Genomic DNA, 15,589 nt, shown 5'->3' on the forward strand with positions numbered 1-15,589 from the left:
ACAGTGCCGTCCATTTTGTCACCCAAGCCCCATATACTACCCACCATTGTGACCTGTACACTCTCGTTGGCTGGCCCTCACTACATATCCGTCGCCAAACCCACTGGCTCCAGGTCATCTATAAATCACTGCTAGGCAAATCCCCGCCTTATCTTAGCTCATTGGTCACCATAGCAACACCCACCCGTAGTCTGCGCTCCAGCAGGTATATCTCACTGGTCATCCCCAAAGCCAACACCTCCTTTGGTCGCCATTCCTTCCAGTTCTCTGCTGCCATTGACTGGAACGAACTGCAAAAATCTCTGAAGCTGGAGACTCTTATCTCCCTCACTAACTTTAAGCATCAGTTGTCAGAGCACCTTACCGATCACTGCACCTGTACACAGCCCTTCTGAAATTAGCCCACTCAACTACCTCATCCCCATATTGTTATTTATTTTGCTCATTTGCACTCCAGTATCTCTATTTGCACATCATCTTTTGCACATCTCACTCCAGTGTTAATGCTAAATTGTAATTATTTTTGCACTATGGCCTATTTATTGCCTTACCTCCATAACTTACTACATTTGCACACACTGTATATAGATTTTCTATTGTGTTATTGACTGTACATTTTGTTTATTCCATATGTAACTCTTGTGTTGCTGTTTTTAAATCGCACTGCTTTGCTTTATCTTGGCCAGGTCGCAGTTGTAAATGAGAACTTGTTCTCAACTGGTTTACCTGGTTAAATAAAGGTGAAATAAAAAATACAATAAAAAATATTCCAGGTAGAATCAGGAATTCCCCAGGGCAGCAGTCTAGGCCCCTTACTTTTTTTTCAATCTTTACTATTGACATGCCACTGGCTTTGAGTAAAGCCAGTGTGTCTATGTATGCGGATGACTCAACACTATACACGTCAGCTACTACAGCGAGTGAAATCACTGCAACAATTAACAAAGAGCTGCAGTTAGTTTCAGAATGAGTGGCAAGGAATAAATAAATATTTCCAAAACTAAAAGCATTGTATTTGGGACAATTCATTCACTAAACCCTAAACCTCAACTAAATCTTGTAATAAATCATGTGGAAATTTAGCAAGTTGAGGTGACTAAACTGCTTGGAGTAACCCTGGATTGTAAACTGTCATGGTCAAAACATGTTGATACAACAGTAGCTAAGATGCGGAGAAGTCTGTCCATAATAAAGTGCTACTCTGCCTTTTTTAACAACACTATCAACAAGGAAGGTCCTACAGGCCCTAGTTTTGACGCACCTGGACTTCTGTTCAGTAGTGTGGTCAGGTGCCACAAAGAGGGACCTCGGAAAATTGCAATTGGCTCAGAACAGGGCAACACGGCTGGCCCTTGGATGTACACGGAGAGAACATTAATAATATGCATGTAAATGTCTCATGGCTCAAAGTGGAGGAGAGATTGACTTCATCACTACTTGTTTTTGTAAGAAGTGTTGACAAGCCGAATGCACCGAGCTGTCTGTTTAAACTACTGGCACACAGCTCGGACACCCATGCATACCCCACAAGACATGCCACCAGAGGTCTCTTCACAGTCCCCAAGTCAAGAACAGACTATGGGAGGCGCACAGTACTACATAGAGCCATGACTACATGGAATTCTATTCCACATCAGGTAACTGATGACAGCAGTAGAATCAGATTTAAAAAACAGATAAAAATACACCTTATGGAACAGCGGGGACTGTGAAGAGACACAGAGACACAGACACACATACACATGATAAGACACGCAGTCTACACACACGTACACATGGATGTTGTATTGTAAATATGTGATGGTGGAGTAGTGGCCTGAGGGAATGAAAATGTTTTGTTCATTGTATATCCATGTCCTCGTTCAGCCATGATTCTGAGAAAACAGAGTATATTACAGTTTTTTAGGTCCCGTTGATAGGATAGTCTCAAACAGAGTTCATCCAGTTTGTTCTCCAGTGACTGCACGTTTGCCAATAGAACAGAGGGCAATGGTGGTCTTTTTCCTTGTCGACTCGTCAGGATGCCGCCTCTCTTTCACAGCCGTTTCCTCTTTCCAGTCCCGGGGAACGTTGAAGTTAAGTGATTGCTATTCTGATGTCCAGAAGCTGTTTTCGGTCATAGGAAATGATGGCGTAGACATTATGTAAAAAAAAAAAAAAATGACGGTGAGCGTTAAAAAACATGTTTCTGTGTGTGTGTTTGCTGCCTAACAGTTGAAACCTAACAGGTGGTCCTCTGTAGCTCAATTGGTAGAGCATGGTGTTTGTGACGCCAGGGTAGTGGGTTTGATTCCCGGGACCACCCATACGTTAAATGTATGCACGAATGACTGTAAGTCGCTTTGGATAAAAGTGTCTGTTAAATGGCATATAATAATATTATTATTATTATTATTATTATTATTATTATTATTATTATTATTATTATTATTATAGGTTTGAGTTTGTTATCATAGTTTTTCTCCAACAAGGGTGTCACGGTTTCGGCCGAGGCTGCTCCTCCTCCTGGTTCGGGCAGGCTTCGGCGTTCGCCGTCCCCGGAATACTAGCTGCGTGTGTGTTGATTGCTTTGGTCTGTCTGGTACACCTGTGTCTGTTTGTGTCCTAATTACGTGTCCTATAAATTCCGTGTTTTGTGTAAGTTAGATTGTGTGTTGTTGCCCGCGTGTCGTTTGGAGCTGCGTGTTTGGCGCTCTACATGTTTTGTTTAGTTTTACGCATGTTGCGTATTTCTCTCGCCTCTGTTTTTCGAGGTCGTGTCTTGGCTATTTTTTACTTGGTACAAGTAAAGTTTTGTTGGACTAACCTCTGTGTCCTGCGCCTGACTCCTCATCACATCCACATCGGTTCCATACTGACAGAACAACACACCCTACTATGGAGTCAGCAGGATCAGCGACGACACCCAGGTCGCTAGAAGAACGGCTCAGTTATCAGGACTCCATGATCCGGCAACTGGAGGCCGTTCTGGGCGAGGTGTCCAACACTCTGCACCGGTTGGTTAATGGAGAGGTGCCCACGTCCTCATACACCATCCCATCACCACCGGTCAGTCCTCCTCTCTCAGCGCCGGAACCCAGTGGTATTCGGCTCTCGCTCCCGAGGGCATATGACGGTTCTGCAGCCGGGTGTCAGGGGTTTCTCCTGCAGGTAGAACTATACCTGGCTACTATACACCCAGCGCCCTCGGGATACGAGAGCGTCTCCGCCCTCATCTCCTGTCTATCCGGAAAGGCGTTGGAGTGGGCCAACGCCGAATGGAGGGGAATAGACGCCGCTACCATCACCTACGCTGAGTTCTCCCGCCGCTTCCGGGCAGTCTTCGATCACCCACCTGAAGGGAAGGCGGCGGGGGAGCGTCTGTTCTACCTCCGACAGGAGAAGAGGAGCGCACAGGAGTTCGCACTGGAGTTCCGGACGTTAGCTGCGGATGCGGGATGGAATGAGAGGGCCCTCATCGACCAGTACCGGTGTAGCCTGCGAGAGGACGTTCGTCGTGAGCTGGCCTGCAGGGACACCAACCTATGCTTCGACCAGCTGGTGGACATCTCCATCCGGCTCGACACCCTGCTGGCCACCCGCGGACGTCCCGAGTGGGGGTCGTCCATTCCATCCTCCAGCACCTCCGAGCCAATTCCCATGGAGCTCGGGGGTGCTGGCGCTAGAGAGAGGAGGAGGGAGAACCCGAGGGGGACCACCCCCTGCACCAACTGTGGCCGTGGAGGACACACCGCGGCCAGGTGCTGGGGAGGGTCTTCTGAGAGAGGGGACAACAGGTCACGCACTGGGGAGTCATTTCAGGTGAGTAGGCGCCCCACTTACCCAGAGCTCTCTGTTGGTCACATGAGTATTCCTGTGAGATTTCCACAGGTGGCACCTCATTCCCAGCATAAGGCGCTAGTAGATTCAGGTGCAGCTGGGAATTTTATTGATCGGGCATTTTGTTATTGGTTAGGAATTCCCCTTCGGCCGGTAGAAGACCCTTTTCCTGTCCACGCCTTAGACAGCCGGCCGTTGGGGTCGGGCTGATCAGAGAAGTCACAGCGCCACTTAGGATGACGACGCAGGGGGGTCATGAGGAGATCATTCAGTTTTATCTGATTGACTCTCCTGCGTACCCCGTGGTGCTGGGGCTTCCCTGGTTAAGCACCCATGATCCTACCATTGCGTGGCAACAGAGGGCTCTTATGGAGTGGTCTGCCCAGTGTGTAGGGAGATGTGTAGGTTTTTCCTTAGGTGGCGACCTCGGTAGAGAGTCCGAACCAAGTGCCCGCAATGCGCATTCCCCCCGAGTATGAGGACTTAGCACTGGTGTTTAGCAAAACGAGGGCAACACGGCTACCACCTCATAGACAGGGGGACTGTGCGATAAATCTCCAAACAGGAGCGGCTCTTCCGCGGAGCCGTGTGTATCCCCTGTCTCAAGAAGAGACGGCGGCTATGGAGTCTTACATAGCCGAGTCCTTGGCACAGGGATACATACGGTCCTCCACTTCCCCGGTGTCCTCGAGTTTCTTCTTTGTGAAGAAGAAGGATGGGGGTTTGCGCCCGTGTATTGATTACCGTAGTCTCAATCAGATCACGGTTAAGTATAGTTACCCTCTTCCACTGATTGCGACTATGACGGAGTCATTACGCGGAGCGCGGTTCTTCACAAAGTTGGATCTCAGGAGCGCTTTTAATCTGGTGCGCATTAGGGAGGGGGATGAATGGAAAACAGCGTTTAGCACCACCTCGGGGCATTACGAGTATCTCGTCATGCCATACGGGCTAATGAATGCTCCTTCAGTCTTCCAATCCTTTGTTGACGAGATTTTCCGGGACATGCATGGGCAGGGTGTGGTAGTGTACATCGACGACATCCTAGTGTACTCTTCTACACGAGCCGAGCATGTAGCCCTGGTGCGCCGAGTGTTGAGAAGACTGTTGGAGCATGACTTGTATGCCAAGGCAGAGAAATGCCTGTTCTTCCAGGAGTCTGTCTCCTTTTTGGGTTATCGGTTGTCCGCGTCTGGTGTGGAGATAGAGGTAGACCGTGTGTCGGCCGTGCGTAATTGGCAAACTCCAACCACCGTAAAAGAGGTGCAGCGGTTCTTGGGTTTTGCTAATTACTACCGGAGGTTTATCCGGGGCTTTGGACAGGTTGCAGCTCCCATTACGTCCCTGCTAAAGGGGGGTCCGGTTCGCTTGCAGTGGTCAGCTGAGGCGGACAGGGCATTTGTCAAGCTGAAGAACCTGTTCACCTCGGCCCCGGTGCTGGCGCATCCGGATCCCTCTTTGCCTTTCCAAGTAGAGGTGGATGCATCCGAGACCGGTATTGGGGCAGTCCTGTCACAACGGTCCGGCACGCCACCTAAGCTCCGCCCCTGTGCGTTCTACTCCAAGAAGCTCAGCTCGGCGGAGCGCAATTATGACGTTGGGGACAGGGAGCTGTTAGCTGTAGTCCAGGCCCTAAAGGTGTGGAGGCATTGGCTTGAGGGGGCTCAACACCCTTTCCTCATTCTGACTGATCACCGTAACCTGGAGTACATCCGGGCAACTAGGAAATTGAACCCTCGTCAGGCTAGGTGGAACATGTTCCTGACCCGGTTTGTTTTTAAGATCACATACATCCCAGGGTCCCAGAACGGTAAGGCAGATGCCCTGTCCCGGCGGTATGACACAGAGGAGAGGTCCATTGAGCCTACTTCCATACTGCCGGAGTCTTGTCTGGTGGCTCCGGTAGTGTGGGAGGTCGATACGGAAATCGAGCGGGCGCTGCGTACCGACCCTACTCCCTCCGAGTGTCCTGTGGGGCGGACGTACGTTCCGCTCGAGGTTCGTGATCGGCTTATTTCTTGGGCTCATACATCACCCTCCTCTGGACATCCAGGTATTGGTCGGACAGTGCACTGCCTTAGCGTGAAATACTGGTGGCCAACGTTAGCCAGGGATGTGAGGGTTTATGTCTCCTCCTGCTCGGTGTGTGCCCAGTGTAAGGCACCTAGACATTTGCCCAGGGGTAAGTTACATCCTCTGCCCGTTCCACAACGACCATGGTCCCACCTCTCGGTGGATTTTGTGACCGATCTACCCCATTCCCAGGGTAATACCACCATTTTGGTCGTTGTGGATCGGTTTTCTAAGGCCTGTCGTCTTCTCCCAATGCCGGGTCTCCCTACTGCCCTACAGACCGCTGAGGCCCTATTTACCCACGTGTTCCGGCACTATGGGGTCCCCGAGGATATTGTGTCCGACCGAGGTCCCCAGTTCACCTCCAGAGTCTGGGGGGCATTCATGGAACGCCTGGGGGTCTCGGTTAGCCTTACCTCGGGGTACCACCCAGAGAGCAATGGGCAGGTTGAACGTGTGAACCAGGATGTGTAGGTAGGTTTTTGAGGTCCTATTGCCGGGACCGGCCGGAGGAGTGGTCGAGGTATATCCCCTGGGCAGAGATGGCCCAGAACTCTCTCCGCCACTCCTCCACCGGATTAACACCTTTCCAGTGTATTTTAGGGTATCAGCCGGTCCTGGCACCGTGGCACGAGAGCCAGATCGAGGCCCCTGCGGTGGACGAGTGGATTCGGCGCTCGGAGGAGACGTGGGACGCTGCCCATGTCCATCTGCAGCGGGCCATCCGTCAACAAAAGGCGAGCGCCGATCGCCACCGCAGTGAGGGACCGGTGTACGCACCGGGAGATCGAGTCTGGCTCTCGACTCGAAACCTGCCCCTCCGCCTGCCCTGCCGGAAGCTGGGTCGGCGGTTTGTGGGGCCCTTCAAAGTCCTGAGAAGATTGAACGAGGTGTGTTACAGGTTACAACTGCCTATTGAGTACAAAAATATTAACCCCTCGTTCCATGTGTCTCTTCTCAGGCCGGTGGTAGCTGGTCCACTCCAAGAGGAGGAGATAGGAGAGACCCCTCCACCCCCTTTGGACATCGAGGGGGCACCGGCGTACAGGGTCCAGACTATATTGGACTCGAGGCGCCGGAGGAGTGGTCTCCAGTATCTCGTGGAGTGGGAGGGGTACGGTCCGGAGGAACGGTGCTGGGTGCCTAGGAGGGACATCCTCGATCCATCCCTCCTGACAGAGTTCCACCGTGGGCATCCCACGCGCCCGGGTCCGCGTCCTCCTGGCCGTCCCCGAGACCGGGGTCGGCGCACGGCTGGATCCGCGCGTCAAGGGGGGGTTACTGTCACGGTTTCGGCCGAGGCTGCTCCTCCTCCTGGTTCGGGCAGGCTTCGGCGTTCGCCGTCCCCGGAATACTAGCTGCCACCGTTGTATGTTTCGTGTGTTGATTGCTTTGGTCTGTCTGGTACACCTGTGTCTGTTTGTGTCCTAATTACGTGTCCTATAAATTCTGTGTTTTGTGTTAGTTAGATTGTGTGTTGTTGCCCGCGTGTCGTTTGGAGCTGCGTGTTTTGCGCTCTACATGTTTTGTTTAGTTTTACGCATGTTGTGTATTTCTCTCGCCTCTGTTTTTCGAGGTCGTGTCTTGGCTATTTTTTACTTGGTACAAGTAAAGTTTTGTTGGACTAACCTCTGTGTCCTGCGCCTGACTCCTCATCACATCCACATCGGTTCCATACTGACAAAGGGAAAGTTCACATCAAACTCTTCTCCCCCTGACTGAGAGGTCTGGACACCTAATGTGTGTGTGTCTGTGCCATCATATATTTTATTATTTTACATTTTAGTCATTTACCAGACGCTCTTATCCAGAGCGACTTACAGTTAGTGAGTGCATACATTTTTATTTTTATTTTTTTTCATACTGGCCCCCCGTGGGAATCGAACCCACAACCCTGGCATTGCAAACGCCATGCTCTACCAACTGAGCTACATCCCTGCTGGCCATTCCCTCCCCTACCCTGGACGACGCTGGGCTAATTGTGCGCCGCCCCATGGGTCTCCCGGTCGCGGCCTGCTAGTTATTAATTACCTTTATTATAATTTGTAATAAATCATCTACATTTTCCAGAATGCAAAAAAGTTTGTACATTTGATGAACAGGAAGGACATTTACTATCACGGATCGCCAATATGATCTATGTGAAAGCCACGCCCCCTAATAAGCCACGCCTCCTGAAAATAACCTAAAGATTAGATTAGATTAGGATTAGGTGCTTGGTCAACCCAGCATGATGGTTAAATTAAGCCAAATGACGGTTACATTTAATCCCATGTTATTCACGCAACCCGACTGGTTCTGTCAAAAGAACATAGCGTGTGTTCTGTCCCAATATTTACCAATGGGTTTCCAAATAACCCAAATTGTAAACAGCTCTCCTCTTCCCCCTCTCCTCTCCTCTTCCCATCTCTCCTTTCTTGCCCATTGGTGTGAATCAGGCTTTAGGTGTGTCATAAACCTTCATAGGATAATCATTCACGCTAAGGGTTACAACAAAAGATACAAACCCTGTCCCTTCATGAGTTTATTCAAAGACGAGAGTCCTGAACCCCTGGCCCAAAAATTAATCACATTTCTATTTTGTAGGGCTGTCAAGCTTTTCCTTGAAACATCTCTAAAGGCTGTAAAGACAGAGGAGACAGAGGAACTACTTTATTCTACATTTCTTCCCCCATCTCAACCTTTTTCCCATCTCAACCCCCCCAACAAAGATGGATTTATGAGTTTAAAATAAATATATTCCCCGCCTGCCTGTCCGCCCGGCTGCGTACTAACAGAAATGACTCCTTTGATGCACGAGGAGCGCTCAGATCTTTTTAAAGTCTTAAATCCACTTGAGACGTTTTGCCTGGCACGGAGAGAGAAGAGGAAAGAGTGGAGAGGGGGACAGTGAGGGAAAAAAGTATTTGATCCCCTGCTGATTTTGTACGTTTGCCCACTGACAAAGACATGATCAGTCTATCATTTTAATGGTAGGTTTATTTGAACAGTGAGAGACAGAATAACAACAAAACAATCCAGAAAAACGCATGTCAAAAATGTTATAAATTTCAATGCTTCAATTAGACTCCATCTCCCCCAACCCTGCACCTGTACAGGGAGAAACTTTGCTTTCAACACTTCAATTAGACTCCTCTCTTTCCCTTCTCTCTCCATCCTTCTCTCTCTCCTCCCTCTCTCCTCTCCTCTCTCCTCTCCTCTGCAGGCCCAGTGGGATGGTCTGACAGGTCATATAGTCCTTAATAAGACCGATGGTCTGAGGAGAGACTTTGACTTGGACATCATCAGTCTGAAGGAAGATGGCACAGCCAGGGTGAGTACAGACCAGGGGTGGGTGGATGCGCACGTGGCCTGCCAATTACAACCAGGCTTTCCTTCTCCAGAGCTTTACCGTTCCATAGAGAGTTAATTGTTGAGGTGTGTGTGTGTGTGTGTGTGTGTGTGTGTGTCTGTGTGTGTGTGTGTGTCTGTCTTGCGTGTGCAGAGAGCATTACACAATCATTGATTTGGTAATTCAGGTTATTTTCAAATCACTGACCGTCATGTAAACGATGGAGGCAACAGCCTGCTCCCCAGTATCCAGACGAACACCGTGGAGTGTCTGTACTGGCTAACTGCCCTGTTTTCTCCTCTTCTCACAAGGGCTTTGTTGAAGGCCCCAGTCGCCTCACTAAAAGGTGGAGCAAGGTTTGTGCCCACAACTCCCCCCTATAGTATGTAACCTCTCCACTCCCACAGCCCCCTAACAGCCCCCTAATAGATGTACCTCCTCCCCACTCCCACCCATCAGTCCTCTATACCTGAATGTTGGTCTGTTGCCTGGTGATTCTAAAACTACCCCTTGAATTCCTCCTATCACAACTAGAAGTTGATGTTGACCTACATCCCCCCCATCACTCTCTCCCCCATATCTCTTTCTCTCTCTCTCTCTCTCTCCCCATCTCTCTCTGCCCCACCTCTCTCTCTCTCTCTCTCTCTCATCTCTCTCTCTCTCTCATCTCTCTCTCTCCCTCATCCATCTCTCTCTCTCACTCTCCCCATCTCTCTCTCTCCCCACCTCTCTCTCTCCCTCCATCTCTCTCGCTCTCTCTCTCTCTCTCTCCCTCCATCTCTCTCTCTCTCTCTATCTCTCTCTCTCTCGCTCTCCCCTCTCTCTCTCTCTCGCTCTCTCTCTCTCGCTCTCCCCCATCTCTCTCGCTATCTCTCTCAATTTCAATTTAAGGGCTTTATTGGCATGGGAAACGTGTGTTAACATTGCCAAAGCAAGGGAAGTAGATAGTAAACAAAAGTGAAATAAACAATAAATATTAACAGTCTCTCTCTCTCTCTCTCTCTCTCATCTCTCTCTCCATCTCTCTCTCTCTTTCCCATCTCTCTCTCATCTCTCTCTCTCCCTCCATCTCTCTCTCTCCCTCCATCTCTCTCTCTCTTTCCCCATCTCTCTCTCTCTCTCTCTCTCTCTCCCCCATCTCTCTCTCTCTCTCTCTCTCTCTCTCTCTCTCTCGCTCTCGCTCTCTCTCTCATCTCTCTCTCCCTCCATCTCTCTCTCTCTCTCCCCCATCTCTCTCTCTCCCCCATCTCTCTCTCTCTCTCTCTCTCTCTTTATGCATAATGACAGGCTGTACATAAGGCTGCTGGGTGTGTGATGGTTATGTTATGACACTTTTTTATAGGACAGCCATTTATTGTTGTTGATCTGCTCTGAGTGGGGAGATAAATTCACATGGTCTTATGGGACGAAGTTGATCTCTCTCAGAATGTGATTTCTTCCCCTCTGACCCCCTCTGACCCCCTCTGACCCCCCCTCTGACCCCCTCTGACCACCCCCACTGACCCCCTCTGACCCCCTCTGACCCCCTCTGACCCCCTCTGACCCCCACTGACCCCCTCTGACCCCCTCTGACCCCCTCTGACCCCCTCTGAACCCTACAGCTGATAAAAGGATTTAAAGGTTATATCTGTTATCAATTTTTTTATTATTGAACATTTATTAAACCACACCATCCCATTTAGCTAAAGAACATCTTTCCTAAGCGACATGTTGGAGATGATAAAGTGTGTTTCTGACCATGTACTGTATCTCCAACCACCGTCTGTTTTGGAATACTTGGGTCACTATTGTGGGAGAAGCTAGGCTAGGCTATCACTGTGTTCATTCACTCAACAACCGCTCTGGTCAGATTAGTGGAGTGGTTAGCTATATCTGTTGTACTCTTCACTCCTCTGGTCTGTGGCCTGTGGTGGCTCTACAGAAAAGGACTTCAAGGGTTCAAATCCAGCCGTCGGACGCCTCAGTTAATCTGGTAACTGTTAGTTAATCTGTAACAGTTAGTCTGGATTATTGTGGATTATCCTCACACTATCCATCTGCTTCTCATTCACACCAACAGTGGAGAGAGAGAGAGAATATATACTTAGTTAACACTGTCTGTCTGGTTGGCTCAATGATTATTTTAAGCTCTCTATAACTGAGAGTTGAGCTAATTCAATGTAGCTATGCTCTATAGAACTTCCTACCTCTAACTGGTCAACATTTTGGGAGAAGCACCTAGGACACAGATTAAGCCTAGTCCTAGACAATGGAGAATCTCCATCATAGATTATTTTTAGTCCAGGACCTATAGGCTTAATCTGTGTCCGTGGGAAACCTACGTGGGTCTTTGTGAGTCCCAAATGGCACCCTATTCCCTATGGGCTCTGGTCTAAAGTAGTGCACTACATAGGGAATAGGGTGCCATTCTCTGGTCTAAAGTAGTGCACTACATAGGGAATAGGGTGCCATTCTCTGGTCTAAAGTAGTGCACTACATAGGGAATAGGGTGCCATTCTCTGGTCTAAAGTAGTGCACTACATAGGGAATAGGGTGCCATTCTCTGGTCTAAAGTAGTGCACTACATAGGGAATAGGGTGCCATTCTCTGGTCTAAAGTAGTGCACTACATAGGGAATAGGGTGCCATTCTCTGGTCTAAAGTAGTGCACTATATAGGGAATAGGGTGCCATTATCTGGTCTAAAGTAGTGCACTATATAGGGAATAGGGTGCCATTCTCTGGTCTAAAGTAGTGCACTACATAGGGAATAGGGTGCCATTCTCTGGTCTAAAGTAGTGCACTATATAGGGAATAGGGTGCCATTCTCTGGTCCTAAAGTAGTGCACTATATAGGGAATAGGGTGCCATTCTCTGGTCTAAAGTAGTGCACTATATAGGGAATAGGGTGCCATTCTCTGGTCTAAAGTAGTGCACTATATAGGGAATAGGGTGCCATTCTCTGGTCTAAAGTAGTGCACTATATAGGGAATAGGGTGCCATTCTCTGGTCTAAAGTAGTGCACTATATAGGGAATAGGGTGCCATTCTCTGGTCTAAAGTAGTGCACTATATAGGGAACAGGGTACCATTTGGGATGCAGGCACGTCCTTCCTTCCTGAGTGTGAATCTTACATAGTTATTTTTTTTCTTCAGATTGCAGTGTGGAACTCCTACACAGGTTTGAAACCTTACAGAGACCAGCAGGGATAAAACCAACAATGTTACTGACTCTATGGCCAACAGGACACTAATCGTTACTACTATACTGGTGAGAGGGGCAGAGGGGAGGGGAGGGGAGGGGAGGAGAGAGGGGGGAGAGGAGGGGAAGAGGAGAGGAAGAGGAGAGGAGAGGAGAGAGGGGAAGAGGAGAGGAGAGGAGAGGAGAGGAGAGGAGAGGAGAGGAGAGAGGGAGGAGGAGAGGAGAGAGGGGGAAGAGGAGAGGAGAGGAGAGGAGAGGAGAGGGAGAGGAGAGAGAGGAGAGAGGGGGAAGAGGAGAGGAGAGAGGGGGAAGAGGCGAGGAGAGAGGGGTTTTATGAAGTGGTTATTCATAGTAAGGGTTACCAAAGTCATCAAAACCAATCTTCATTAACACCCTCTTCCCATACAGGAAAACCCTTATGTGATGTTTAAGAAGTCAGACAAGGAGCTGTCCGGTAACGACCGGTTTGAGGGATACTGCCTGGACTGCTGAAGGAAGCTGTCCAACATCCTGGGGTTCACCTACGAGGTCAAACTGGTGTCTGATGGGAAGTATGGGGCAAAAACGATAAGGGGGAATGGAACGCATGGTCCGAGAGCTCATCGACCACGTGAGTTGTCGATGAGCTTATTCATGCTGTACCAGTGTAGCCCATGTGAATGGATGACTAGTTAGTTAACTGTAGAATCATCGCTCTAGTAGAATGCATCACTCTAGTAGAATCCATCACTCTAGTAGAATCCATCACTCTAGTAGAATCCATCACTCTAGTAGAATCCATCGTGGAAGTGACGTCACCGCTCGGAGACCTAGAAGTAGTTGATTCCAAGGCCAACCTAAACCGAGGTGAAATTAAAATGTAATTGAAATGAATTTCACCCCCTCCTCTCAGATAGCTGACCCGGCTGTAACCTCTCTGACCATCACACCCTCACCCCTCCTCTCAGATAGCTGATCTGGCAGTAGCCCCTCTGACCATCACCTATGTGAGGGAGAAGGTGATAGACTTCTCTAAGCCCTTCATGACTCTGGGCATCAGTATCCTGTACAGGAAACCCAACGGCACCAACCCTGGAGTGTTCTCCTTCCTCAACCCCCTGTCTCCTGACATCTGGATGTATGTGCTGCTGGCCTGCACTGGAGTGAGCTGTGTCCTGTTCGTTATCGCCAGGTAAGTGGTTAGGGGCGAGGGTTTAGGGCGAGGGTGTAGGGTGTACATCTGCTGCTAGCATGTAGGGGTTAGTTAGGGATTCAGAAATTGTCATTGCTAGGTAAGGGATCAACCCCAAAACCAAACATTTCAGACCGCAACCTGTCCAACAGCCCAACAGTCCATATTCAACACCGTATGTTCTGTATAGAACATGTTATCTTTATGCACTAGTGGAAATCTGCAGTCTTTAATGATGAAGACACATTGCTTCCATCAAACCTCAGCCTGTGTGATCCAGCGCTCCATCAGATCCTCCAGGAGATAGACCTGTGTGATCCCAGCGCTCCATCAGATCCTCCAGTAGATAGACCTGTGTGATCCCAGCGCTCCATCAGATCCTCCAGGAGATAGACCTGTGTGATCCAGCGCTCCATCAGATCCTCCAGGAGATAGACCTGTGTGATCCAGCGCTCCATCAGATCCTCCAGTAGATAGACCTGTGTGATCCAGCGCTCCATCAGATCCTCCAGTAGATAGACCTGTGTGATCCAGCGCTCCATCAGATCCTCCAGGAGATAGACCTGTGTGATCCCAGCGCTCCATCAGATCCTCCAGGAGATAGACCTGTGTGATCCAGCGCTCCATCAGATCCTCCAGTAGATAGACCTGTGTGATCCAGCGCTCTATCAGATCCTCCAGAGATAGACCTGTGTGATCCAGCGCTCCATCAGATCCTCCAGTAGATAGACCTGTGTGATCCAGCGCTCCATCAGATCCTCCAGGAGATAGACCTGTGTGATCCAGCGCTCCATCAGATCCTCCAGGAGATAGACCAGGCAGATAGACCAGTGTTTTTAAAATATCTGGGCAGCTGCCAGCAGTTGGCATGGGGCTTTGGGCATGGAGAGAGCCCACGGGGAACAAACATTGGTTATGGTTGTTAAAGTGCTTTCCAATTAGATTAGGACTGCAACCCAAATGGCACCCTATTCCCTATATAGTACACACACTACGTTTGAGCAGGGCAGGCAGGGGCTATATAGGGAATGTAGTGCAATTTGGGACGCAGGCTACGTCCGTGTGGCTTCTGACCCCAACAGATGTCCATATGGTCTGGATGTGTGTTGAGGTTGTTGAAAAGAAGAACGAGGCTATTTGATTTCATTTTAAGTTTTGTTAGAAATAATAAACAGTATTGTTAAGAGAATATTTTTATTGATCTCAGTTCAGTCTTGATTGTCGTTGATGGTAACTGATGTACAGTATGTCACGATGTGTTGTGTTTTACTCTCTCTCTCCTCTCTCTCTCTCTCTTCTCTCTCTCTCCCCCTCCTCCCCTCCCTCCCCTCCTCTCCCCTCCCCTCTCCCCTCCCCTCCCTCCCTCCCCCCCCCTCCCCTCTCCCCCTCCCCCTCCCTCTCCCCCCTCCCCTCCCCTCTCCCCTCCCTCTCCCTCCCCTCTCCCTCCCTCCCCTCTCTCCCTCCCTCTCCCCTCCCTCTCCCCTCCCTCTCCCTCCCTCCCCTCCCCCTTCCCTCTCGCCCTCTCTCCCTCCCCTCTCCCCCTCCCTCTCGCCCCCCTCCCTCCCCTCTCCCCTCCCCTCCCTCCCCTCCCTCCCTCCCTCCCCCCCCCTCCCTCCCTCCCCCTCCCCTCTCCCTCCCTCTCCCCCTCCCTCCCCTCCCTCCCCTCCCTTCTCCCTCTCCCTCCCTCCCCTCCCCTCCCTCTCCCTCCCTCCCCCCTCCCCCTCCCTCCCCTCCCCTCTCCCCTCCCTCCCCTCCCTCTCCCTCCCTCCCCTCTCCCCTCCTCTCCCTCCCCAGGTTTACTCCCTATGAGTGGTACAACCCTCACCCCTGCAACCCCTCGTCAGAGTTGCTAGAGAATAATTTCACCTTACTCAATAGTTTCTGGTTTGGAGTGGGAGCTCTCATGCAGCAAGGTATTTAGGTTACAGGTCAACGTTAACACCCATCCTAGAGGCTGCTGGGACCGCTGGGTGTATAGATACTGGGTCATGGGGCCACTGGGCTGGTCCTGGCTGGT

The 15,589-nt window shown here is 50.1% G+C and overlaps 1 pseudogene across 1 annotated transcript in view; it reads left to right on the plus strand.

Annotated features, from left to right (window-relative positions):
* The window catches only part of LOC311118004 (glutamate receptor ionotropic, kainate 1-like), a 54,092-nt pseudogene extending 38,607 nt beyond the window's left edge, over positions 1-15,485 (plus strand). Inside the window, exons 8-13 of the transcript in view lie at positions 9,098-9,205; positions 9,535-9,579; positions 12,356-12,470; positions 12,810-13,011; positions 13,349-13,572; positions 15,367-15,485. The product of the transcript in view is annotated as a glutamate receptor ionotropic, kainate 1-like (transcript). The remainder of the gene's footprint in view (positions 1-9,097; positions 9,206-9,534; positions 9,580-12,355; positions 12,471-12,809; positions 13,012-13,348; positions 13,573-15,366) is intronic.
* The last annotated feature ends 104 nt before the right edge of the window (positions 15,486-15,589 follow it).

This window comes from Coregonus lavaretus (genome assembly GCF_964263955.1).
Source record: "Coregonus lavaretus genome assembly, contig: HAP1_SCAFFOLD_3952, whole genome shotgun sequence".
In the NCBI taxonomy this organism is placed as follows: domain Eukaryota; kingdom Metazoa; phylum Chordata; class Actinopteri; order Salmoniformes; family Salmonidae; genus Coregonus; species Coregonus lavaretus.